The sequence below is a fragment of the Sus scrofa genome, chromosome 10, assembly GCF_054392235.1.
Source record: "Sus scrofa isolate SSC_HxYL_T2T_F1_AM1 chromosome 10, Sscrofa_HxYL_maternal_Yorkshire_Landrace_v2.0, whole genome shotgun sequence".
Lineage (NCBI taxonomy): Eukaryota > Metazoa > Chordata > Mammalia > Artiodactyla > Suidae > Sus > Sus scrofa.
In genome coordinates, this window is record NC_139392.1 from 33,356,252 (window position 1) to 33,382,500 (window position 26,249).

Here is a 26,249-nt window from a genome sequence, read left to right on the forward strand (position 1 = left end):
ATTGCTCAGACCTGATTCCTAATGAGATTCTGCTCTGCTCGATTTTGGATGGAGCTCCACTCCATCACTCATGAGAAGTCAGTTTTAATTGGGGATTTTTATATCCCTAACTCAGTCTCTGAGAGGAGCTTCAGAGACAGGGCAAAATGACTGAGTGTCAGTTTGGTTTATGAAAAGCTTTTGCATTGAAAGCTTTGAACACTTCTTTAGATCATCCATTCCTCCTTTGTGTGAAGGAAGCTTGGTGATATCTGAATCTAATTCTCCATAATCTGTCCTTAGGCACACTAGCTTTTTAGTAGTCCTTTTTAGTTTTTCAAGTTGACCATGTAAGCTTATTTCACTGGGTGTTTTTGTCATGGAATTTTAGTATTTCATTCATAATATCACATCAAAAAATGACATCTAATAGGAATATTGGTATATCCCACTTTAAATATTTTTTTCTGTTGAGTCAAGCACACATTTACTAAATATTTGGAATGTACAATGCACTATGCCCCATGTGAAGGGAAGCCTTCTACAAAGGGAAGGCTGAAGCTCTGTATTTGTTGAGTACTTTGCTCAGTCACATGGGTTGTTAACAGCAGAGCTGGAAATGGTACCATGTCCTGGCCACCTAATTCAAAACTCCTTTTTTAAAATCTATTTTGTTAATTTGAAAATTTAATGGTTAATTGTTTTTTTTTATTGTCCCACTGTACAGCAAGGGGATCAAGTTATCCTTACATGTATACATTACAATTACATTTTTCCCCCACCCTTTCTTCTGTGGCAACATGAGTATCTAGACAAAGTTCTCAATGCTACTCAGCAGGATCTCCTTGTAAATCTATGCTAAGTTGTGTCTGATAAGCCCAAGCTCCAGATCCCTCCCACTCCCTCCCTTTCCCATCAGGCAGCCACAAGTCTTTTCTCCAAGTCTATGATTTTCTTTTCTGAGGAGATATTCAATTGTGCTGGATATTAGATTCCAGTTATGAGTGATATCATATGGTATTTATCTTTGTCTTTCTGGCTCACTTCACTCAGGATGAGATTCTCTAGTTCCATCCATGTTTCTGCCAATGGCATTATGTCATCCTTTTTTTATGGCTGAGTAGTATTCCATTGTGTATATATACCACTCTTCTGAATCCAATCCTCTGTTGATGGACATTTGGGTTGTTTCCATGTCCTGGCTATTGTGAAGAGTGCTGCAATGAACACGTGGGTGCATGTGTCTCTTTTAAGGAGAGTTTTCTCTGGATATATGCCCAAGGGTGGGATTGTGGGGTCATATGGAAGTTCTATGTATATATTTCCAAGGTATGTCCAAACTGTTCTCCATAGTGGCTGTACCAGTTTACATTCCCACCAACAGTGCAGGAGGGTTCCCTTTTCTCCACAGCCCCTCCAGCACTTATTCTTTGTGGATTTATTAATGATGGCCATTCTGACTGGTGTTAGTTTTGATTTGCATTTCTCTTATAATCAACGAAGTTGAGCATGTTTTCATGTGTTTGCTGGCCATCTATATATCTTCTTTGGAGAAATGTCTATTCAGGTCTTTTGCCCATTTTTCCATTGGGTGATTGGCTTTTTTGCTGTTGGGTTGTATAAGTTGCTTATATTTTCTAGAGATTAAGCCCTTGTTGGTTGCATCATTTGAAACTATTTTCTCCCATTCTGCAAGTTGTCTTTTTGTTTTCTTTTGGGTTTCCTTTGCTGTGCAAAAGCTTTTCAGTTTGATTAGTTCCCATGGGTTTATTTTTACTCTTATTTCTATTGCTTTGGGAGACTGACTTGATGTTGATGTCAGAGAGTGTTTTGCCTATGTTTTCTTCTAGGAGTTTGATGGTGTCCTGTCATATATTTAAGTCTTTCAGCCGTTTGGAGTTTATTTTTGTGCATGGTGTGAGGGTGTGTTCTAATCTCATTGCTTTGCATGCAGCTGTCCAGGTTTCCCAGCAATGCTTGCTGAATAGACTTTCTTCTTCCCATGTTATGTTCTTGCCTCCCTTGTCAAAGATTAATTGACCACAGGTGTCAGGGTTTATTTCCGGGTTCTCTATTGTGTTCCATTGGTCTGTCTGTCTGTTTTGATACCAGTACCACACTGTTTTGATGACTGTGGCTTTGTAGTATTTCTTGAAGTCTGGGAGGGTTATGCCTCCTGCTTGGATTTTGTTTCTCAGGATTGCTTTGGCGATTCTGGGTCTTTTGTGGTTCCATATAAAATTTTGGATTGTTTGTTCTAGTTCTCTGAAAAATGTCATGGGTAATTTGATCGGGATTGCAATGAATCTGTAGATTGCTATGGGTAGTATGGCCATTTTTACAATATTGATTTTTCCAATCCAGGAAATTGGAACATCTTTCCATTTCTTTATATCTTCTTTGATTTCTTTGATGAAAGTTTTATAGTTCTTGGCATACAGGTCCTTTACCTCCTTGGTCAGGTGTATTCCGAGGTATTTGATTTTGTTTGGTGCAATTTTAAAAGGTATCGTACTTTTGTATTCCTTTTCTAATATTTCATTGCTGGTATACCGAAATGCAACTGACTTCTGAATGTTACTCTTATATCCTGCCACTTTGCTGAATTTATTAATCAGTTCAAGGAGTTTTGGGGTTGAGTCCTTAGGGTTTTCTAGGTATAGAATCATGTCATCTGCATACAGTGACAGTTTTATCTCTTCTCTTCCTATATGGATGACTTTTATTTCTTTTGTTTGTCTCATTGCTGTGTCTAGGACTTCCAAAACAATGTTGAAGAGCAGTGGTGAGAGTGGGCATCCCTGTCTTGTTCCAGATTTGAGGGAGAAGGCTTTCAGTTTTTTCCCCCTTGAGTATTATATTTGCTGTGGGTTTATCATAAATGGCTTTGATTATATTCAGGAATGTTCCCTCTATACAGATACTTCTTAATGATATTCATCCAGCCCCCAGAGTTCTTTAATTAACTGTACTAACAGATGTCTCTGCCTTTACTGAACTAAAAGACTTTTCAATTAAATGCAAAGATTTTAAAATTGTCATTTAGCATAAGTGAATAATGGAAAGCATACAATTTAATTTGAATGAGTAGCTTTCCTTTTCCAGATTCATCCAAAGTATATAAGGAAGTATCTCATTATGATTTGATTCATATTAGGCAAAAATCTAAAAATATGTCACAGCCATAAGATGTATGTAAGGAGTATGACTCAGCTCCTTTGTGGGAGCCCTTTTTCTGTCTAACTGGGTTTGTGATCCTCACAGGTATATGAGTCTTATTGGAGCTTGGCAGCAAAGCATACTCTAATTGTATTAAGGAGGTATGGGCTTAATGAGCACCTGCTCTTTATCAGGCACTAGAAGGGACACCAAGATAAATTAGCTGTCCTTGGCCTTAAGAAGCCTCTCTTGTGTTGTTGTATGATAGTCATGGGCCATGAGATGAAACCTTATAAAGCAAGTAACAAAGCTTCCTTGGAAAAGACTACAACAGGAGATTCAAAAATTACATCTAAATAGATTTGAGTGCTCTTAAATGTATCAACAGCTCTTTGGATAATTGGATGAATTGTTTTATTAACCCCATGTCCCTTTTTGCCTTGGCTGACAGGAAGCCCAGAGCCAAAGTTGTTGTGTAGATTTAGTAAAACTCTAGGCTATCTATCATGCATAGACAACTGCATGCTAACCATCCCCTGTGTTTGTCTTTGATATATGGTCCCAGCACCTGGTTTTGTAATTTATAGCTTTTGATTTTATTGTATTAAATATAATTTGTGGGGCACCTTGGATATTGTGTATAATAAGATCATGTAAACATTTAATTTGTCTAGAGAGTCATTGAAAAAGTGACTTGTTTTTTACTTGTATAGCATTGATATTAGGGGCTAGGTTAGATCGACTTAATTAGGACTTTTTGATTGTAAGTGATTGAATCCAAGCTCACAAGGCTTATGCAAAAAGAGGAAGTGATTGGATCATGTAACTGAGAGGTTTATGGCTTATTTACTTCAGAAACAGTTGGATCCAGGTGCTTACATGATTTCTTTCTTTTTTTTTTTTGGTCTTTTACTTTAGGGCTGCACCTGCAGCATATGGAGGTTCCCATGCTAGGGATTGAATCAGAGCTGTGGCTGCCTGGCCTACATCACAGCCATAGCAACACCAGGTCTGAGCTGAACCTGTGACCCACACCACAGCTCGTGGCAACATTAGATCCTTAACCCACTGAGCGAGGCCAGGGATCGAACCTGTGTCCCCATGGATGCTAATCAGATTTGTTTCCACTGAGCCACAATGGGAACACCCTTGATTTCTTGATGATGTTCTCTCTTCATCTCTTAGCTTTCCTTGCTCTGTGCTGGCATCATCCTCAGGCCTCTGGCACATCCAGGTTTACCTCATTCCTATCACACACAGTCTTATGGAACCAGAGTGGCCTTTTGGGTGTCATTCCAGTCAATGTCCTGGGATTCATTTTCATCGAACCCTCTTGGATCTTTTTTTATTTTTTTATTTTTTTTTGTCTTTTTGTCTTTTGTCTTTTGCTGTTGTTGTTGTTGTTGCTATATCTTGGGCCGCTCCCACGGCACATGGAGGTTCCCAGGCCAGGGGTTGAATCGGAGCTGTAGACACCGGCCTACGCCAGAGCCACAGCAACTCAGGATCCGAGCCGTGTCTGCAACCTACACCACAGCTCACGGCAACGCCGCCCTCTTGGATCTTATACCTATTTCTGGACCAGAAACTGTGGTAAGGATATGACATGTCCCTGTCAATGAAGTCTGGCTCAGATGCCCACTTCTGGAACCTGGATGGGGCAACCCCACCAAAGCTCATGAACTTGTAGGAGGGAAGAGGTGTTTTCCCTCTTATCAGGAAAATTGTGAGGCTGACATAGAAGAAGGGAGAACAGATACTAGGAATGAAAACAACAGCTTTACATTCCATCAGCATTATGGTTCCACTTAGCTAAATGAATCAGTAAGAGATGAGGTCAGAACCCACAGTAGTCTAAGAGTAAATGGGATAATGGGACAGTGTCCCCTGCAGGGGCTGCTTCTACCAGGGGACAGGGCATGACTTTCAGGGAGCAGTGACATGATCTTGGTTTCAGGCCTGTGAACTTTTCTTTTTTACACAGTTATTGTTAAGCAACCCTCAAGAATGGTCACATTTTTCTTAGATACAAAAAACACAAATAAATGGAAAGACATTCCGTGCTCATGAATTAAAAGATTTATTATTATTGTGATGCCAGTACTACCAAGAATGATCCACAGATTCATTGCAATCTCATGATTCCTGGTCAGATTCTTTTCTGCTGTGCCATGATGGGAACTCTAAGATTCAATGCAATCTTTATCAAAACTGCAGTGACTTTATTTTTTGCAGAAACAGAAGAATCCACCTTAAAATTCACATGAAATCTCACAGAACCCCAAATAGCCAAAACAATCTTGTATGAGGAGAATAAAGTCACACTATCTGATTTCAAACTTAGTACAAAGCTATAGTAATCAAAACTATGTGGTAGTAGCATGAAGACAGACATATAGACTGATGGAAAGAATAGAGAGCTTAGAAATAAATCCTTATGTTTATGGTCAAATTACTTTAGATGAAATCATTTAGTAGGGGGAGGGACAGTCTTTTCAACCAATGGTATGAGGAAATGGATATCAACAGGCAAAATAACACCATATGCAAAAACTAACTCAAAATGGATCAAAGACCTAAACGTAGGAGCTAAAATTATAGAATGCTTAGGAGAAAACAGAGGAGAAAAGCTTCATGATACTGGATTCAGCCATGATTTGTTGGATATGATACCAAAAGTATAAGCAACAAAAGAAAAAATATATAAGTTGGACTTCATCAAAATTGAAAACTTTTGTGAATCAATGGACATAATCAAAAGGCAACCCACAGATTGGGAGGAAATATTTGCAAGTCATGTATCTCTAAGGGTTAATATTTAGAATACATAAAGAACTCCTACAACTCAGCAACAAAAAACCCCCAAACAACTCAATTAAGAAATGGGCAAAGGACTTGAATAGACATTTCTTCTTTATGTAACCAATAAGCACATAAATGATGCTCAGCAGGACTAATCACTACAAATAGAAACCATGAAATACCACATCACACCTATTAGGATGGCTATTTTTTTTTAATATAGATAATAACAAGTGTTGGTAAGAGGAAATTGGAACTCTTGTGCATTGCTGGTGGGCATGTCAAATGGTGCAGCTACCATGGAAAATAGTATGGCAGTCCCTCAAAAACTGTAGAATTACCATATGATCCAGCAATTCTGTTTTTGGGTATATACCTAATAGAATTAAAAGCAAGGACTTGAACATATATTTGAACACTAATGGTCACAGCAGCATTGTTCACAGCAGCCAAAAGTGGAAGCAACTCAGGTGTCCATCCATGGATGAATGGATAAATCAATGTGGAATACACATATGATAGAATATTATTCATCCTTAAAAAGGAGGGAGAGTGTTCTCTTCATGGCTCCATGGTAACAAACCCCATGAGTACCCATGAAGACTCAGGTTGAATCCCTGGCCTCCCTCAGTGGATTAAGGTTCCAGCGTTGCTGTGAGCTGTGGTGTAGGCTGGAAGCTGCAGCTCTGATTTGACCCCTAGCCTGGGAATGTTCATATGCCACAGGTGCGGCCCTTAAAAAAATGGAGGGAGGGAGGAGTTCCCTTTGTGGCTCAGTGGTAACAAAACCAGTTAGTATCCATGAGGACTCTGATTTGATCCCTGGCTTTGCTCAGAGGGTCAGGGATCCAGCATTGCCCTGAGCCAAAGTGTAGGCTTGGATCCTGTGTTGCTGTGGCTGTGGCATAGGACAGCAGCTGTAGCTCCAATTAGACCTCTAGCCTGGGGACCTCAATATGCCATGGGTGCAGCCCTAAAAATCAACAAACAAATAAACAAACAGCTAGAAACTGTCTAACTTATAACTTAGCTGGTCAAGTGTAGCATGAGCAGAGGTACCATACTACAAAGCTCTTTGGGATCCAGTGAGATTCAGTTTTGTTGAAAAGCAAAAAATAGAATGTTCACAATAGAAATAAAGGTTGCAAAGTTATTTTAGTTAATCTTTTTGGGGTAACAGTATGGTGATATCTTTTGAATTATTCAGCATGAAGTGCCCTTCTTTTTGGTAGCTTGGGGAAAGAGGCATGAATACCTGTGGCTAAACCACATTCCGAAAATATTTCCAGAGAGGAAGTAGAGGATCAGAAATTTTGACTCTGTATATTGTCAATCATGGAACTCTGGGCTCTGCATTAGGGAGTTTATTTTTTTATTTTATTTTTTTACAAAATATTTTATATTTAATGAGAAAAAAGAAGCTTGTAGGCAGCACAGGAAGCATCCACAGCAGGTATATGATTGAAAACTAATAAAATAAGAGTAAGTTGTTGACTGATGTAGGTATTAATAGCATTTGACTTTTAGCCCTGGCCTTGATTACACAGGAGTTGGATCAGTCGTTACAATTGAGAAAACATATTTAACAAATCACTGTCAATTTTTATAATGTTTCAAGCCCATTCTTTGTTGATAGCCTCCACATTTATATAGTTAAGTCATTGTTGCTGTTTCTTATCTATGACCACATTATTTTTATATCCCTTCATTTGTGGACTCTTAAGATGTTGTGGAAGGTTCATTCCTGGACCCCAATACAGATTCCCTCCCTCTAGCTGCCTTTTCTAGCACCAATATGCTTTAGAAAAATAAAATGCACAAATAGCAAGCAATGACTGTGGCCAATTCCTCAAATATCCAGATTAATAACTGTATCATGCTAAAGAAAGGTGTGTGTAAATAGCTGGAGATGGTATATGGTCCAGAGTCCAGCATAAAGCATATTCCTTTCTGAGCATTCCTTCCATTCCCCTAACCCGAATACATGCATTAGACTGTAGCAAAACCCTTTAGAAACTCCTCTTAGCCAACTGCAAACTTATCTGTTGCCACAAGAGCAAAGGGGTAGGATGTCAACCCGTATTTCATGAGCTCTTTAGCCCCTTCAGTTGGTGACAGGACACAAAATGAAATATTCCTACGTATACACAGCAGTCTGACTCCACTTTTTATAAAACTGGAATAAAATGGGAAAAGTGCCATCTTTATTTATCCTAAATTAATTTTAAATGTCGGTTTGACACAAAAAGGTATATACATGACACAGCTACACAACCTTTTTTCAACAGGACAACAAGTGTCAAAACTGTGTGGATGTATAGGGTGAAACAAGATTGGTCAGGAAAAGAGAATTGTTCCTACAACTGGTAATCTGACACAATGTCCTACTGCCATTAAAAAAAAAAAATCCATTTTCAGATTATTCAAGTTTGTTTTTTATGGTGTTTTATCCCTCTTGATTAAAAAAATCAGACTTTTGTAATTTGTGTGTGCTGAACTTCATCAAAAGGTTCATTCTCTGGATCAGAGTCAGTGGTGTCAGAATATCTATAATGATCAGGTTCATTGTCATAACATCCGGTGTTACAGAAGTTGACCTGCTAGCCTCTGGACTTTATGACTCCTTTACTGCTTTTGTGAAGTACAGCTTCACCTTAAAATTTGGAGAAAAGTGTCAGTTGGCCTTGTCTTTATTTGCTTTGTCAAGATCATTTTTTGTTAAAATGAGCACTAGATATTCCTTGTCATTATCTGTACGTTCTATACTGCAAATACTATCAATTTCTTGATCACATGGGCTTCCATTTTCTACTTTTTCTGAGGTTTCCTCTGGTCCTGGTATTAAGAATGTATTTACCCAAAAGTGAAAGATTTTTTCTTTTTTTAGCATCTTGTTCTGTTTGTGGAAGAACTCCACTTTGATGTCACCACACACAGGCAATGGCTGAGGGAACTCAAAGGACATGAACTTGTCTTCCCATCATGTGGGTCCTGAATTGGAGGTTGGCAGGCCACAAACTGAGGATTGCATGTTCCACCACTGAACACTGGAATAACTTCAAACAACATCTTGCGAAACAACAGTGCACTGGTCTATAATCCAGATGATTCTTTAACAGGTAGCTGTAATAATACACATAGTGACTCTGACTGGGAATAGTTACTCCCTTTTTGTCTCTGGCCCTTACTTCCCCATAGAAATCTTGTGCCTTTAAAAATTTGCCCGGATGAAACAAATATGCACAAATCATTACACCAGTTCATCCTTTTCCAGGTTTACAGTGAATTGCTGCAACATGATTGTCATCTTCACTTAGCCATTGGTCAAGATCTTCACAAAAAGGTTTGATAAATTCTAGCAGTGGTGGATTATGATCTTCAAAAGGATACTGTGCAACTCTGCAGTTAAATGTGGCGGTATCATAATGTCTTTCAGCACATACATTGTATATCTTGTAATGGTTTTTATGCTTTGACTCCAAAATCCTTACTACATCATCAATATTGTTCCTGTATATGCCTTAAAGTCTTTCTGCAGGAAACCCCAGAGCAATAATATTTGGATAAATATAGGTCAAGTCTAAGTCAAATCCATTCTCTTGATATCTCCTTTTGTTTCTGCTAACGATCTCTTGGATGATGGCTATCATGTCTGGGAGTCTGTGGCTGAAGAAAAATGTGGAGAGAGATGGCAGAAGCTGCTGGTGGTGGGCCTTCTTCTGCAGGATGGAAATGGCTCTGGACTTGGTGGTAGCTGATGCCCCTCGCTCTGCTGCTGCTTGGCTCTGGACTGCAGCTGGGCAATGGCTGCTGCAGCGGCTGCTGGATGGTTGCAGCGACTGGGCCTGTTTCTCCTCAGCAGCCAGAGGTCTGGCAGTGGTGGCAGCAGAATAGGGAGAAGACAAATAATCCTCAGAAAGGCTGCCTCCTCCTTGGGTCTCTGGAGCCTGGGCCAGGGCTGGTGCGGTGGCAGCTGCGGAACGGAGGCTTTAAACCGGCCGGGATCCCTGGATGTGCAGCCGCCACCGCCATGTTGGAGGCAGGAAGAGGAGAGAGACCAACTCTCCAGTGTTCCCAGCCCTGGAAATAAGGACGGCGACTCCGACCCCCTCCCCGGAGCAGCTGCCGCCGCCGCCGCCGCTTCTCCCACACTCCACTCCAGGAGCGGGGAGGTGCCACCGCAGCTCCTCAGCCGGCTCCCACCGGAGCCCATGGCTTCCACCTTCCCTTTCAGGAGAAGCCGAGGAAGAGGCTGCACGGTTAGAAAAGACGAAGAGGAGGCGAGAAACACCTCCACTGCCGCTGCCGCTGCCGCCGCCAATGGCCATCCGGCTCCCCAAGGGTGCTGCCCCCGCAGCTGCTCACAGGCCTTGAGAGGAGCTCTGGGCCACAGGCGCCACTGTCTCTCATCTCCTTCGCCTGAGCTTGGTCGCGCCTCACAAACTTCCATCATGGCTGCAGCTTCCTAGAGGAGAGAACTCTGCATTAGGGAGTTTAAAAGGAACTTCCAGTCATGGGAAAAAGTCAGAAATAATGTCAAGAAGCTACTCTTGACAGTCTTCTTCACAGTTAGTTTTAAAAGGAGAGTTGCAGTGAGGATCCCCATTGTGGCTCAGCAGGTTAAGAACCCAACTAGTGTCCATGAGAATGTGGGTTCAATCCCTGGCCTCGATCAATAGGTGAAGGATACAGCATTGCCACAAGCTGCATTGCTGTGGCTGTGCCATAGGCCTGCAGCTGCAGCTCTGCTTCAACCCCGAGCCCAGAAACTTTCATTTGCTGCACCTGTAGCCCTGGAAAAAAAAAAGGAAAAGAAAATGAAAAGAAAGTTGCAACGATATTTATGTCTGAATACACAAAGCTTTGGGACACACTGGTATCAGTCAGCTCCTGGCAAGAAGAGAGGACACATTCAAATTAAGGTAATTTGAGGCAAGTCCAGTGAAAGGGACTTTGCAAAGTACAGGTGGGCTCTAGGGAAACCACAGGGACAGTGCAGCTTCCAAGGCAGTGACGATTGGGGTTGATGGGGGGGGGGGAGAGCAGCCATGGGAAGCAGGAGGCCAGAGCTGTGCAGAAAGATCTGTGACCCCACCAGAGGGAGTCCCTGACACCAGCTCTCAGACCTCACTCCCTTCTTTCCCATGTCCCCCTGAGCTCCCTGAGCCTGAAGCAAGGGGCCCAAGGAGCCTTTGAGGTGGTCCACAAGGGTCTGTCTCTGGGGGCACTGAGTAGGATGAGCATGGGCTGGCAAGTGGATCTGGAGAGAGAAGGGGCAGGCACCCAGCCCAGAAGCTGACAAAGCTTCTGAGTGCCTGCTTACCCTGTCTGTTTTTCAAATCTCATCTGTGGGATATTTTTGTGTATACATTGACCCATAAAATCTGATTTTCTCCCAAGTGAAAAACTGACTTAGACAAAATTCAAGAAGAAAACCACCCATCTCATAGTAATATTAACATATCCTACATGGAATTAATAGACCACAAGGAAATGTAATCGCCCTCTCAAGAAGCTGTTTTCTATTTCTGAATTCCCTGTGTCATCAGGTTCAGTCACCTTGTCTGTTACTAGGCTGGTGATTGACTGTGTGCATCCCTCATCCTTTCACCTTTAAAATTCCCCAAAATTTGCTTTCTTTGTCTGAGTAGTTGAGCCTTCCTTAAATTTACCTTCCTATGTCCTGTTGTGTATTGTTAGAACCATAAATGTAGCCTGAGGCTGTTTAGCTCTGGAAAAGATACACACAACTAGTGGTTAAAACCTGAAGCCAGGGGGAGTTCCCATCATGGCACAGCAGAAATGAACCTGACTGGGAATCATGAGTTTGAGTGTTCAATCCCTGTCCTTGCTCAATGGGTTAAGGATCCAGCATTGCTGTGGCTGTGGTGTAGGCTGGTGGCTTCAGCTTCGATTACACCTCTAGACTGGGAACCTGCACATGCCTCACATGTGGCCCTAGAAAGACAGAAAGACAAAAAACAAAAAACAAAAAAACAAAACAAAACAAAAAAAAACAAAAAACCTGGGAGTTCCCATCATGGCACAGTGGTTAATGAATCCAACTAGGAACTATGAGGTTGCTGGTTCGATCCCTGGCCTTGCTCAGTGGGTTATGGATCTGGCATTGCTGTGAGCTGTGGTGTAGGTTGCAGATGTGGCTCAGATCTGGCATTGCTGTGGCTCTGGCATAGGCTGGTGGCTACAGCTCTGATTAGACGCCTACCCTGGGAACCTCCATATGCCATGGGAGCAGCCCCAGAAAAGGCAAAAAGACCAAAAGACCAAAAAAAAACCCTCAAAACCCTGAAGCCAGGTTACCTGGATTTGAATCGTGGCCCTGTCACTTCTTAGCTGTGTGACCTTGGGGAAAGTCCCTTGATCATGTTGGGCTTCACATTCCTCCTCTGTAAAAGGGAATCATAACAGGCTGTGCCTCCTGGGGTTGTGGTGAGGATTAAATGAGATGACATGCCCTTAGCACAATGCCTGGCACATCTGTTAAGTGACAACTGTTATTATTCTTGTCTCCTCCTTGCTCTTTTCCCACCTCCCTTTCATTCCTGCCCTCAACTTCTGCTTAAACTTCCTCCTCACGGTCTTCATGAAACAGATCCTCATCTTACTTGGGATGTCTCCCTCCCCTTTCCTCCTGTGTCTATTCAGATGGTGAGCATGTCCAATGCCTCCCAGACCGTCACCTTGGTGTACATGGTGGGCAATCATACTCCTTCCTCAATGGCACAGTGGCTAGCAGCCTCCTCCACCAGCTCTCAGCTGAGCTGGTGGGGTTCTACCTCACCTACCCACTGTTCACCATCGCTGAACGTGAGTATGTACCCATCCTGCAGGGACTCTGCCATCTTCTCCAGGGCCTTGTCTGTTTAGCAAAACTTAGTGCCAGGCCACATGCTAACTCTTTGGTCATAAAGAGTTTATTGTGACTGAAATATGTGATAAAAGGTGATTTAATTGATGAAAAGTTTATTGCACATTGAAAAAAGTACTATTGAGGTGCTTCTAACCTTCACTTATCTCGTACCTCATTTAATCGTCACAACCATCCTGTAAGGTAAGTGTGAAATTAGCACCATTTTTCAGAAGAGAAAATTGAAGCTCCAAGAGGTTTAACAACATGCCCGCTCTGACGCAGCTAGTAAGACATGGAACCTGGGGTTTGAATCCAAGCCATCTGCCTCTGAGCTTGTAATACTGCCTGATGAGCATCAGTCTTCATGGCAATCTGGGTTGCTATGGTTTCCCCCACTTCTGCCATCAGCAGATTTTCCCAAGCCTTCAGCCCTTGCCCTGCAATAGATGTCATAATGCCACTCATGTGCAGTCAGCATCATTCACTTGATAAAGTCCCTGTAGGCTTGTGGCCTCATCTTCCTATAAGGCTCCTGTAACATAGTCCTCATTGCTATGCAGCAGGCATAAACTTTGAAGATGATGCAGCCTACATTTTTGTACCCAAACACTTCTTTGGTAGCCAAAGGAAGTGAAAATCTGTGCACTTCAATTTAATCATTGGTACATTTCTCAAGGTCACTGGGCAAAGTTTTTTTAAACATATGTTAGCAAATGTTTTTCAATTTCCTTCTATGGTTGCTTTTTGTATTGTAAATAAGTCAGATGATGTACGTGAATGTACTTACTAGCACATGTAGCCACTTGGAATTTTTTTAAATGTTTGTATAATGGCATGCTTTTGTGAATTTCCATGTTTTAATGAAAGATGACTCTACTTTATGGAAAAGATGATATAAAAAAAGGCATTATGTTGCCTGGCAACATGTGAAGAATTTGTTTTCTTTCATCATCTTGGTATTCTGAGAATAGTAATAATAACATGACTATGACTTATGAAATACTTATTATGTGCCAGGTACTGTACTAAGGCCCTTACATGTATTAATTCTGATTGTCACCATACTGGTAAAAAAGAAAAAAAAATGGAACTGTTGGCTACTAAACTTAGTCTTTGACATTAGAAAAATTCATTCAAGATATAATCATTCCTAAAAAATGGTAGTGATGGTTGGGTAACTTTTCAAGTGAAGAAATCTTTAGTTAAGACATGTTCTAGCTGTAGGTATTGACAGTTAACGTGTTTCATTTAAGAAGGTTTTGATGGAGGAACTGAAAGCAGAAACCCAAAAGCCTTAGAAAACTCTTCTTTTGAACGTTAGCCCTTTACTGAGTATTATTGTTTTCTGAGCAGCCAGAGAGTTTCAACCTGTATGTCCTAGAGCTCCCAAGAATGACAAAGCAAGATTTAGCTGTTTGGTCTTTTGTCAGCTGTGTCCATTTACTGAACAATATTTACATACAGAACCTGTGAAAGTATGTTGATGTGTTTCTTGTTTGTTTCAGCGCTGGAATATCCCAACCTTGATATATCAGAAACAATCACAGACTATTGGGTAATTACAGGTAATCTCTTCTTTTGCTTCATATTTCACACTATCAGGTTGGTTTATTTATTTTATTTTTCATTTTATATATATTTTTTGTCTTTTTTCCTTTTCTAGGGCCGCTCCCATGGCATATGGAGGTTTCTAGGCTAGGGGTCCAATTGGAGCTGTAGCAGCCAGCCTACACCATAGCCACAGAAATGCGGGATCCAAGCCATGTCTGCAACCTACACCACAGCTCACAGCACCGCCGGATCCTTAACCACTGAGCCATGATGGGGGAAGTCCCCAGGTTAGTTTATTTTTAAAACTCATTCAATGATAGGATTGTGTCTTTTCTTGGATCCTGTCTTATAAGCCAAGGAGTTACTTCCCTAGGACCAGAAGTAGGGGGAGTAAGCTGAGATGTGAAAAGACTTCACACTGAAGATGAGGGTTAAATAACCAACTCAAAACAGCTACCTTGACAGTCCCACCCAGATGCCTCCTCTTTGAAGAACTGGGTACCCAGCAAAAGGTACAGCCTTAAGCTGTGGATGTCAGGGCTTGTCCATATGCCTGGTTGTCTATCTGTTTAAAGATCACAGGCCTTTCTGTACTGCCCTACAAAACGCAAAGGAAAAATCAGAGGAATGCCAGGCACGCACTTTTCTCCCTCCCTGGGCATGCCCACACTAATCCTGGTGGCACCTGGGCATGTCCTGACACTGAGGGCAGATAGAAGTAGAAGAGTGTTTGGGTGACATTTTCCTTTTTTTTTTTTTTTCTTCCCTTGACATTTCCCAGCTGAGATTTATGAAACAGCAAAAAAAGTTCTTGTTTGTGCTTTTCAAAAGCCAGACAGTAGCTCTGAAAATTGGAGAAGCAAAGAGCAGAAAGAGAGGACAGCTGCTTGTAGGGGGCAAAGTGACCCACTGAGCTGGAAATGGGAGGGACAGGAGGGTGCTAGAGCTGCTGGTACAAAGTACCCCAGACTGGGGGGCTTCAACAACAGAAATTTATTTTCTCACGCCTCTCCAGGCTGCAAGTTAAATGTCAATATGTCAGCAGGGTTGTTTGTTTCTAAGGTCTCTCTACTTGGCTTGTCGATGGCCATCTCCCCCCTGTGCCTTAATTTCCCCATCTTGTGGGACACTGTCTGTAGGATTAGGCCTCATCCTAATGACCTCACTTTATCTTTTTTTTTTTGGTCTTTTGTCTTTGTTTAGGGCTGAACCTGGGGCATATGGAGGTTCCTAGGCTAGGGGTCTAATCAGAGCTGTTGCTGCTGGCCTATGCCAGAGCCACAGCAATGCCAGATCTGAGCCATGTCTTCGACCTACACCACAGCTCACAGCAATGCAGGATCCTCAACCAACTGAGTGAGGCCAGGGATTGAACCAGCAACCCCATGGTTCCTAGTTGGATTTGTTTCCGCTGTGCCACAGTGGGAACTCCATCTTAATTAACTCTTTAAAGGCCTATGTCCAAATACAGTCACATTCCGAGGTCTGGAGTTGGGGGGTGGGGTTAAGGCTTCAACATATGAGTGGTGGGAGGACACCTTTTCAGACCCTATCAAGAAGGGAGGGAGATTTTGCAAGTCCTGCAAGGTGTGTCTGGACATGCAGGCCCTCTCAAGCCTCCTTCTTCCCTTCCCTGTGTCCTCCCTCACTTGCTGCCCCAAACAAGCAGTGGACAGGCTGCTGCCTGGAATGCTAACCAAGGCACTTGATGAAGCTTGCTACCAACCTCTCCTGAACAGCAGAAAATTGCCTGTCTTTCTCCTCTGCAAGGCCATGGATTTTGGGAGATTATTTTACCTGCTAAGCAAGCCAACTAAAGAAATGTGTTTTAAAAGGAAAACAAACAAACAAACAAACAAACAAACAAACAAACAAAGACAATCCACCAGAGTTTAGGCCCATGAGAGACAGGGCTAACCCAGTGATACATTTTAGAAGCCAGCAGGTAATGTAACATTTACAATATCACATTTCCTGCCCAGGGAATGCTGCTTTTCAACCTGCAGATGTTTTCCCCTTCTCTTAACTTTAAGATTTACATTTAAAATAGTAAGACATCCTGTCCTTGACAGCCTCCTGTTCCAGCCTTTCTCAAGTACCTGGGTCTTGCTCTGCCTCTGTTTTAGTTACATTAAAAAAAAAGTATGGTGTAAAAAACTCCATACCTGGTCTTGTTTTCAGGATTCTCCTGGGACTTGACCCCCTCCTACCCACTCCCCCATGCACCCCTCACTTGTTTTCACTGTTGCTGCTGTTGGTAATCAGAATACCCATTGGTCCCCATCACTGTGTTTGGACCAGATAGGATGCATTGATTCACACTGGTGATGGGGAGAGGGGGCAGATCCAGGGCTCAGGATAAACCTCCTTCCTTCTCTTTGGCTCATGACCACCTCCTAGACCCTTGGGGGGTCACCACCAATTTTTATCATCATCTCCAGAGGGGTAGGAAGGAGATGGGGAATTGAGAGATGAAGATGGCTTTGTTCAACCTGTTCAAACCCTCAGTCCCTCAAGTAACCACTCTGCCCAGACATGCATCCTGGGCATGCTTTCTTCTGCAGGTTGCTAACAGCCAAGAGGATTAGAAGCAACTTTTCTTCCTGTAATTTGTATTATAAAAGCTTGACATGTTTCCATCTGTTTTCCAACTCAACTTATATTCCATATGTTTTTGCACACTATCCACTCTTCTCTCTGAGTGTGGGGCCCTCTTTGGTGGAGAATCACTGGCTTGGGATGATTCCTGCAGCCCCTCTTTACAGAGAACAGCCCAGGACCCACCCTGATGTCATGGATTCTATGGTGAAAGTGTATAAGTGAGGTGGAGTAGAGACATATAGATTTAAGATTACTGCCTGACAGAGGCGAGAACCCCTCAGATTTATGCCTCTGTCTTAATTTCACTCACCAAAGTCAAATATCCCAGACCCAGCAATCAGAGGTTTTCTTCCAGTCTCACCTTTGCTACTTATCAACCTAGTGTGTACTTTAGCAGGTCAGCTCAGGCCCTCTGGGTGTCACACCTCACCTTTAAGACCAGGAGAAGATGTGAGCTATGCATTGAGGTTGCTTTGACTCCAAGTGTGTGGGATTCAATCCAAATAACATACCTTAGCTTGGGTCCAGGGGACTGAACCCGACCTGATCTTTGGACTCATAGAGCCCAGTAACCAAGAAGGAATAAGATACCAGTGGTGTGAAAGCTATTGAATCTTATGAAGAAAGCTCCTTTGAACCCAGCTGGGACTTTCATACCTCCACTGAGCTGAGTCAGTGGTGGTTAAGGGTGGGTGGCCATCCTAGCTGATGTGCTGAGGGGCTGCAGTCCTCCAGAGCCCTCATACCAGGATCCAAGCCCCCTCCTGCCGCTTTTGTGTCATTGTGGGCACCCATCTTTTTCCACTGCCTGCCAGGTGGGCAGAGGGGGCCAGGAGCCTGAGGCCTGCCATGCTTCTCAGTGGAAAGGCGAGGCACTCCAGTCCCGGAATACAGCTCTATGTTTTCCATGTGATCCCATCCTCTGCTGAAGGTGTGTCCAGCAAAGCAGGAGGCACCTTTGAGAAACAACAGCTACTGTTTATGGGCCTCCTCTCAAGTGCTTCATAGCATGAGGCTGGAAGCATTTTTATGTAGACATAAAGTATTCTGTGCTTCCCAACATACAATCAGGAGTAGCTGATGATAACTGTGTTTTCAGATGAGGAAGTGGGGCCCAGAGCAACTAAGCAACTTGTCAGAGAACACACAATAAGGGGGTGTCAGGATTCAAACCTAGCCAGCTGCCTCTGGAGAAGGACACAATCTCTTTGCAAATAGAAGCACATGGGAGTGGTCCAGTTGTGGGTTCCATATGACTCTGTGGGAGGTTCTTATGGCCTCCTGCACTTCCCTGGAGGGATTTATTTTTTTCTCTTAATTTTTAAAATTTTGGTAAAGAACACATAACATGGGATTTACAATTTTAGGCATTTTTTATTCTTTTTTTTGTGTCTCTTTAAGGCCACACCCACAACATGTAGAGGTTCCCAAGCTAGAGGTCAAATTGGAGCTGTAGCTGCTGACCTACACCACAGCCACAGCAATGTGCATCTGAGCTGCATCTGTGACCTACACCACAGCTCACAGCAATGCTGGATCCTTAAGCTACTGAGTGAGGACAAAGATAGAACCCACATCCTCATGGATACTAGCCAGGTTCATTAACCACTGATCCATGATGGGAACTCCCATTTTAAGCATTTTTAGGGGTACAGTTCAGTGGCCTGATGTACATTCACAATGTGTGAATCCATAACAACTGTCTATTTCCAGGATGTTTTCATCCCCTGGAGACTTGGACCCTTCTCTTCCATGTCTGCCCTTGAATCGCCACTGGGATTCTTAAAAAGTGACCCATGATGACACTGTATCTTGGACTGTGCTATGTCTCCCCACCTCTCTCCATGGGTCAGGAGAGGCTAGCATAGAAGTAATCCTTTAGCAGCTGGCAATGTCACTTTTATGGGCTCTCTTTCTGGGGTGAGGAGGTCTGTGGGCCCTTCCTCAGCTGACACAATGTCAGGTCAGAGGAGTCACAGGGAGGCTTCTCTGGAACCAGCCACAGTGGGAAGTTCAGGGAAGTTTCATCTTTGGTTGGTTGGTTTTTTGTTTTTGTTTTTGCTTTTGCTTTTTAGGACCACACTAATGATACATGGAAGTCCCTGGGCTAGGATGAATTGGTGCTGCAGCTGCCAGTCTACACCACAGCCACAGCAATGCCAGATCCAAGCTGTGTCTGTGATCTATACCATAGCTCATGGCCAGATCCTTAACCCACTGAGTGGGGCAGAGATTGAACTCACATGCTCATGGATACTAGTTATATTCATTTCTACTGAGCCATAATGGGAACTCCCTTTGTTTATAGTCCTGCTGACAGGTGAGCTGGGAGTCCCTAATGAGGGCACTGGAAAGAAAGCTGCTTTCTACCCTCCACGGGGATTATTTAGCATGTGTGGCTTCAAAGGAGTAATTTCCGAGACTCCATTCCAAATCTTTGTAAGTTTTGATCTAGGAAAATGTGAATTGTTTTTAACATTTTTCCCCCATTTTTGGCCATCCTGCAGTATATTGCACTCCCAGGCCAAGGGTCAGATCTGAGCTGATCCAAGCTGCAGTCCTGACTTGATCCGCAGCTGCAGCAGCACCAGATCCTTAACCCACTGTGCTGGGCCAGGGATTGAACCTGTAACCCAGAGTAAGGTCAAGATGACCAAACCTGGGTGGTTGTGGTAGTTTCTGAGTCAGCAGGGTGTCTCCCCTCTGACCACCCCTCTGCCTTCTGTATCCACAGTGCTGCAGGTTGTGGACAATTCCCTGATGGGCCTGCACAATCAGAGCTTTGCCCGCATCATGGAGTGGTGCCTGGACCAGCTGTTCATGATATCCCAGCATCTGTCTTCAGATCATGTCCCCAGGACATCTTGGAAGTACAAACAACTCATCTTCTGGAATGGACTTCCCTGTGGGCATCAATGTCACACCCATGAAGGAGACTCCAGGTCCCCCATTCACAGTGTCCAAGTTTGGCCTCTTGTCCTATTGGATGCGTCTGTAATTTCCTATAAAACTTTGTCTTAGACAGTGTGATGCCATGCCTGTGTGTTTGGGTTAAGTTACACCCTAGAGGTGGTCAATTAGCAATCAGGAGTTCATACCCCAGGGGCAGTCGGCTGGAGTTCATTGAGGATGCCCGCTTTCTAGAGGCAATTTCCAGAAGCATGTCTGTAATTTCACCCTTTCTCCGGAGGGCTTTGTTAGTTAGCCCAACAAATGCCAGAATTGGGTTCTCATTTGGTGAAATTAGGGGTGGTCCAGATACACAGATGGGCTAGAACATGGTAAAGAAGCTCCTGCTCTTACTTGAACTTGATAAGGAATCTAGAGAGGGAGTACCCATTGTGGCACAATGGTTAACAAACCCAACTAGGAACCATGAGGTTGAAGGTTTGATCCCTGGTCTTGATCAGTGGGTTAAGGATCCAGTGTTACCATAAGCTGTGGTGTAGGTCACAGACACAGCTTGGCTCAGATCCTGAGTTGCTGTGGCTCTGGTGTAGGCAGGTGGCTACAGCTCCGACTGGACCCCTAGCATTGTCATGAGGCAAAGCCATAGTTAATTGCAGTGCCAGGTTTGTGATTTCCCCTCTGTGGGCTCTCTACCAGCCCTGTAATTCACACATCTACAAAGTGCAGAACGGAAGTTGCTGGGATTCAGTCGAATGGGATTTGTCTCCGCTGAAGGGCAGAATCACCCTGCAATCCTGGTGTTATTTGGAAACCTAAGAAACCTAACACATTCTAAGTGTCTACAAGAGCCCTGTGAGATGTTCTTTCCTCACTTTTTTTCTGAGTACTCTGTGTGTTTGGCCCCTTGCATTGCCTGGAAAGCCTGAGTGAAGTAAGTAGGGGTTGATTTCTGCAAATCCTTAATTGACTGAGGCTGTAGATCACCTTCTAACATCATCCTTGGAGAAATCTTGGGGAGAAGAAGTTGCTATTAAATTGCAATTGAGTGACATTATCAGATACTTGACTGTTCATTCACTTTGTACCTGGTTATATGAAGGCTCTCCTACCCCTTACCTCTTCTCCCAGTGGGGACAGAAGTCACATGCCCAAGGTCTGCCCATGTTTCCCAGGAAAAATTCAGTCTACGTAGCTTACATTATCCTTCACCAGTAGAAGCCTTTCATCTGAGCTCAGGTAATTCCAAGAGATTAGCCACCTTCATGAATATGGAGATTTAGATGTTGAGACTCTAAAGATACTTCTCTAGTGGATGTATTTAAAAATTGAGGCCAAGGAAGATATGCATATGGCCAGGAAGCAATTTTAAACATTTAACTCTCTTTGTCATCATAGTAATGCAAGTTTTGTTTTGTTGTGTTTTTTGTCTTTTTTTTCTTTTTGCCTTTTCTAGGGCTGCTCCTGTGTCACCTGGAGGTTCCCAGGCTAGGGGTCTAATCAGAGCCATAGCTACCAGCCTACACCAGAGCCACAGCAGCATGGGATATGAGCTGCATCTGCAACTTACACCATAGCTCACGACAACACCTGATCCTCGACCCACTGAGCAAGGCCAGGGATTGAACCTGCAACCTCATGGTTCATAGTCGGATTTGTTAACCACTGTGCCATGACAGGAACTCCCAAGTAATGCAAGTTTTAACTATACTGTTTTCACCTACAGAAGATCAGTAAAAATGGTACTGTCCAGTGCCGATGAGGATAAAGTGAAGAGGACGCTCCCAAACACAGGAGGTGGTCATGACCTTTCTGGAGGGCATGTGGGCAATTTAGACTAGAACCTTTTAGATGGTCCCAACCTTACTGCCAGAAGTTCATTCTGAGGAGACACAAGTGAATGTAAAGATGAAAAGGCAAAAGCGGTGTTTCTCAGAGAGTGACCAGGAAATGGTCGTAAAGGTTCCCAGAGGCAAAGAGCTCTCTGGCCAGGTCAGTTTGGTCAAGGATGCATCCTGTAGAACCTCCTTGAAGATTCCCAAGGCATGTTGGCATACCAGAGACTCTCAAAAGACCTGCAAGTAAAAATAATCATCATCATCATCATCTCCTTAACTTTCTTCAATATACTGGCTTCTACATTTAAATGCAAACAAGGTCCTTGTTTATAGTAATATCTGAATTTCTCCAAGATTTTATTATGAGCATTTTCAGACTCACAAAAAAGTAGACAAAATTATGATGTAAACACCCATACACTTACCACCTCAGTTCTATAATTAACAGTGTATTATGTTACTGTTTTATATTTGATACCCCATATCATTTTCATACCATAGATCAGTTCAGAGTGTTATAGAACCTCATATAAGTGGAATCCTACAGCATATTCCCTTTTGTATACAGCATTTTTGAGTCAGTGTTGTGTTTTTGAGATTATTCTGTACTGTTGTGTCATTCAGTAGATTATTCTATTTTATTGCTGAATAATATTCCCATAGATGAATATACTACAATTTGTTTATCCATGCTTCTGTTGGTGGATACCTGGGTTTTCCCCAATTTTTAGTTATTATAAACAAAGTTTCTGTGAAGAGTCTTCTATGGCCATGCTTTCATTTTTCCTGGGTATGTGGGAGTGGAATTCTTGGTTCATAGGGTTGGTGTATGCTAATTCTCTGAGAAACTGCCAGATCTTTTCTCAAAGTTTATAGTTGACAATCCCTCCAACCAGATGTGGAGCCCGTTATTCCACTGCCTCATATGCTTATTGGCTATTCAAATATCTTCTGTTGTGAGAGTCTGGTCTTTTTTTGATTTGTTTTGTTTGGCCACAGCATGAAGCGTCTTGATATGGGATATCAGTTTCCACACCAGGGACTGAACCCAGGCCACAGTGGCAATAGCACTGAATTCCAGCCACTAGACCGCCAGAGAAGTTCCTGGTCATATTTTTTAACTGTTTCTTTTTTTTAATTGGGTTGTAGTAAGTTGTAATCATTATATTCAAAATATATACACAGTATAAAAATGTGTAGATTTTAAAGAACGCTAATAAAAAGGAATCCACAAACTCAAAGGGTAAGAACATTATTGTTTCCTTACCCCAGAGGCCCTTTTTTATGTCTCCTCTTAAGATACCTACTCCCTTCCTTTCCATCAGAGCTTAATGTGCTTCTGAATTTTGTATGAAATAATGTCTGTATTTTCTATATAGATTTTTACCATCTTCATGTGTACCCTTAAGCAGTATATCATTTGGTTTTACCTGTTTTTTCTTTTCTTTCATTTTTTTAGGGCCACGTATATGGCATATGTAAGTTCTCAGGCTAGGTGTCAAATCAGAGCTGCAGCTGCTGGCCTACACCACAGCCACAGCCACAGCAACACCAGATCTGAGCTGCATCTGTGACACCACAGCTCACAGCAACACTGGATCCTTAACCCACTGAGTGAGGCCAGGGGTCAAATCCGCATCCTCATGGATACCAGTTCGGTTTGTTTCTGCTGAACCACAACAGGAACTCCTGATTTTGGCTGTTTTTGAATTCTGTATTCTGTGATTTGTTTCTTTTGCTCCATATTGGGTTTTTGATTTCACTCATATTGATAGAAAGAGCCACAGTTCATTTTCACTCCTCTGCAATATTTCATTGTGTGAGTGTACCATAACTCACTTATCCATCCTGCTGTTGGCAACTTTTGAATGTACAGAGTTTTCTCTATTATGGACAATATTGCTACACACATTTTTGTAGCATTTTCCCCTTTTTTACTTCTGTTTATTTTATTGAAGTATAGTTGATTTACAATATTGTAAATTTCTGTTGTACAGCAAAGTGAGTCAGTTACACATATATATTCTTTTTTATATTCTTTGCCATAATGGTTTATCAGGATATCAAATAGAATTCCCTGTGCTATACAGTAGGACTTTGTTTTTTTAACCATTCTATATATAGTAGTTTGAATATGCTAAACCCAAACCTTCATTCCACCCTTCCCCCGCCCCCTCCCACTTGGCAACCACAGGTCTCCTCTGTGTCTGTGAGTCTGTTTCTGTTTCATAGATAGCTTCATTTGTGTCATATTTTAGATTCCATATATCATTTATTAATATTAAACATTAATAATTAAACATCTTTTAATATCCTGTGAAACTCAATCTGTAATATATACTTAGGAAAATACCATAGTGTACTATCATGTTTATCAGTGGTTCATTATACTGGTGAGAAGTTGATAACAACCTAAATGTCAAAAATGAAGGGTTGGCTAAGTTTATGAGGCGTGCATAGAGTAGAACATTACGTAGGTATTAAAATTTATGTTTTATGCACTTATAATGATTATCAATTGTTGGGTAAAAGCTAAAAAATGAGTAACAATTTAAGTGTTTAACCATTAAGGATTGGTTAAGTAAGTTTATGAGGCATGCCTTGGAATGTCATGTAGAAATTAGCATTTATGGAGTTCCCCTCCTGGCTCAGTGGTTGATGAACCTGACTAGTATCCATGAGGACGTGGGTTTGATCCTTGGCCTCACTCTGAGGGTTATGGATCCTGTGTTTCCATGAGCTGTGGTGCAGGTCACAGATGTGGCACAGATCTGGCATTCCTGTGGCTGTGGCATAGGCTGGCAGCTGCAGCTCTGATTCAACCCCTAGCCTGGGAACCTCTATATGCCACGTTTGTGGTCCAAAAAAGAAAGAAGGAAAGAAATGAATATTTATGCTTTTGTTATTTTTAAGTCCATTATGGATGCAAGTAAAAATGACAATAGATAATAGTATAACATATGATAAATAATTTTGTAAAATAACACCTAAAAAGGATTGCGTAGAAAAAAAGAATAGAAGCAAATACTCCAAAAGGGTAATAGTAATTAGCTTGTGGTAGAGGGGTTACAGAATCCTTTTTATTGAATTTCTCCCTGCTTTTCTGTATTTTCACATTTTCTGTAGTTATTATGTATGACTTGCACACTGAGAAAAAGCAAAAAACGTTATTTTAGAAAAAGAGCTTTGAGTTTCCAAGTATAGCCTTTTTCAGTTATCTTTTGAATTACAGACATATATGTTCATTTTTTTCCCTCTCTGGCAATTGCAGGAACTTGAAATTAGAATTCTTGTTTGAGAATAACCTAACATGCCCTGAATTAATGTGGAGGCCTGTTTTCAATTGGGGCCAGAGTTTTCTGGCTGGAAGACATCACATCACCATTTCAGCGTTTCCTTCTCCAGGCTCAAACGTTCTTCTTTCCCGATGTTTATATTTTCAAAACCTTTTTCTCCTTCCTCCCTCCCCCTCTGGTGATAGCAGGGCCTCTTGAGATGTTGGTGATAGGGAGGTATGTGAAGGTTGGTGTCTAAAATACATGCTGTGGGTCCACTTAGCCACAGAAGGCTTCAAAGTCAGGAGAGAGCTGGCCAATTGCCAGGCTAATTGTATGATTGATGAAAGATGCCCTGTAAACATGGCCAGTCTTTTTCTGAAAGATGGTAAAGATGCAGCGGGTGCCAGGACCCAAGGACCCTGTGGAGCTGACATACTACATCCTCTACAATGGGAAGCCTTTGCTTGGGACTGCAGTGGCCAAGATCCTGAGTGCCATTGACTCCCAAAGGGTGGCCTTGACCCTGCATCATGTTGTCCTTCTGATGGTCATTCAGTTCATTATTTTTAATGCCATTAAGTGTTCCTTGTACATCCGAGTGATTCCCCCAAACTCATGTTAGTGGACCCAGAGCTAAACGTATCTCTGTTCTAAAAGGTTCTTAAATCAACCAGCTGTTTCCTGCATTGTTTGAAGTGATAGGTAAACCAACCAGCTGTTTCCTGCATTGTTTGAAGTGATAAGTTTGGGGTAAGGCATATGTTTTGGATATTAGGATGATGATAATGTTGCTTTTCCCCAGGTGCTACCCACTTTCCCTCCCAGTATAAACTTTGGAACAGGTTGAAAAATCATCACAGCTGACATTGTATTTGTCTGCCAGGGAATAAAGCACCACTTGATTCAGCGAGCTTTGTAGAGTCCTACAGGAGCTGTGTTCAGTGCTGGAGGACACACAGACGTGGGCAAGCACTGGTGCCTGCCTTTAAGGAGCAGAGAAGGTTGGAATTCCCATTGTGGGGCAGTGGTTAATGGATCTGACTAGGAACCATGAGGATGTGGGTTCGATGCCTGGCCTCACCCAGTGGGTCAAGGATCTGGCTTTGCCATGAGCTGTGGTGTAGGTCAAAGACGTGGCTCAGATCCCACCTGAGTTGCTGTGGCTCTGCTGCAGGCTGGTGGCTACAGCTCCAATTAGACTCCTAGCCTGGGAATCTCCATATGCTGCAGGAGTGGTCCTAGAAAAGGCAAAAAGACAAAAAT

The 26,249-nt window shown here is 42.5% G+C and overlaps 1 pseudogene; it reads right to left on the reverse strand.

The window, feature by feature from the left end:
* Nucleotides 1–8,408: 8,408 nt before the first annotated feature.
* LOC146398937 (phosphatidylinositol 3,4,5-trisphosphate 3-phosphatase and dual-specificity protein phosphatase PTEN pseudogene) lies at nt 8,409–9,590 on the reverse strand (annotated as a pseudogene).
* Nucleotides 9,591–26,249: the final 16,659 nt, after the last annotated feature.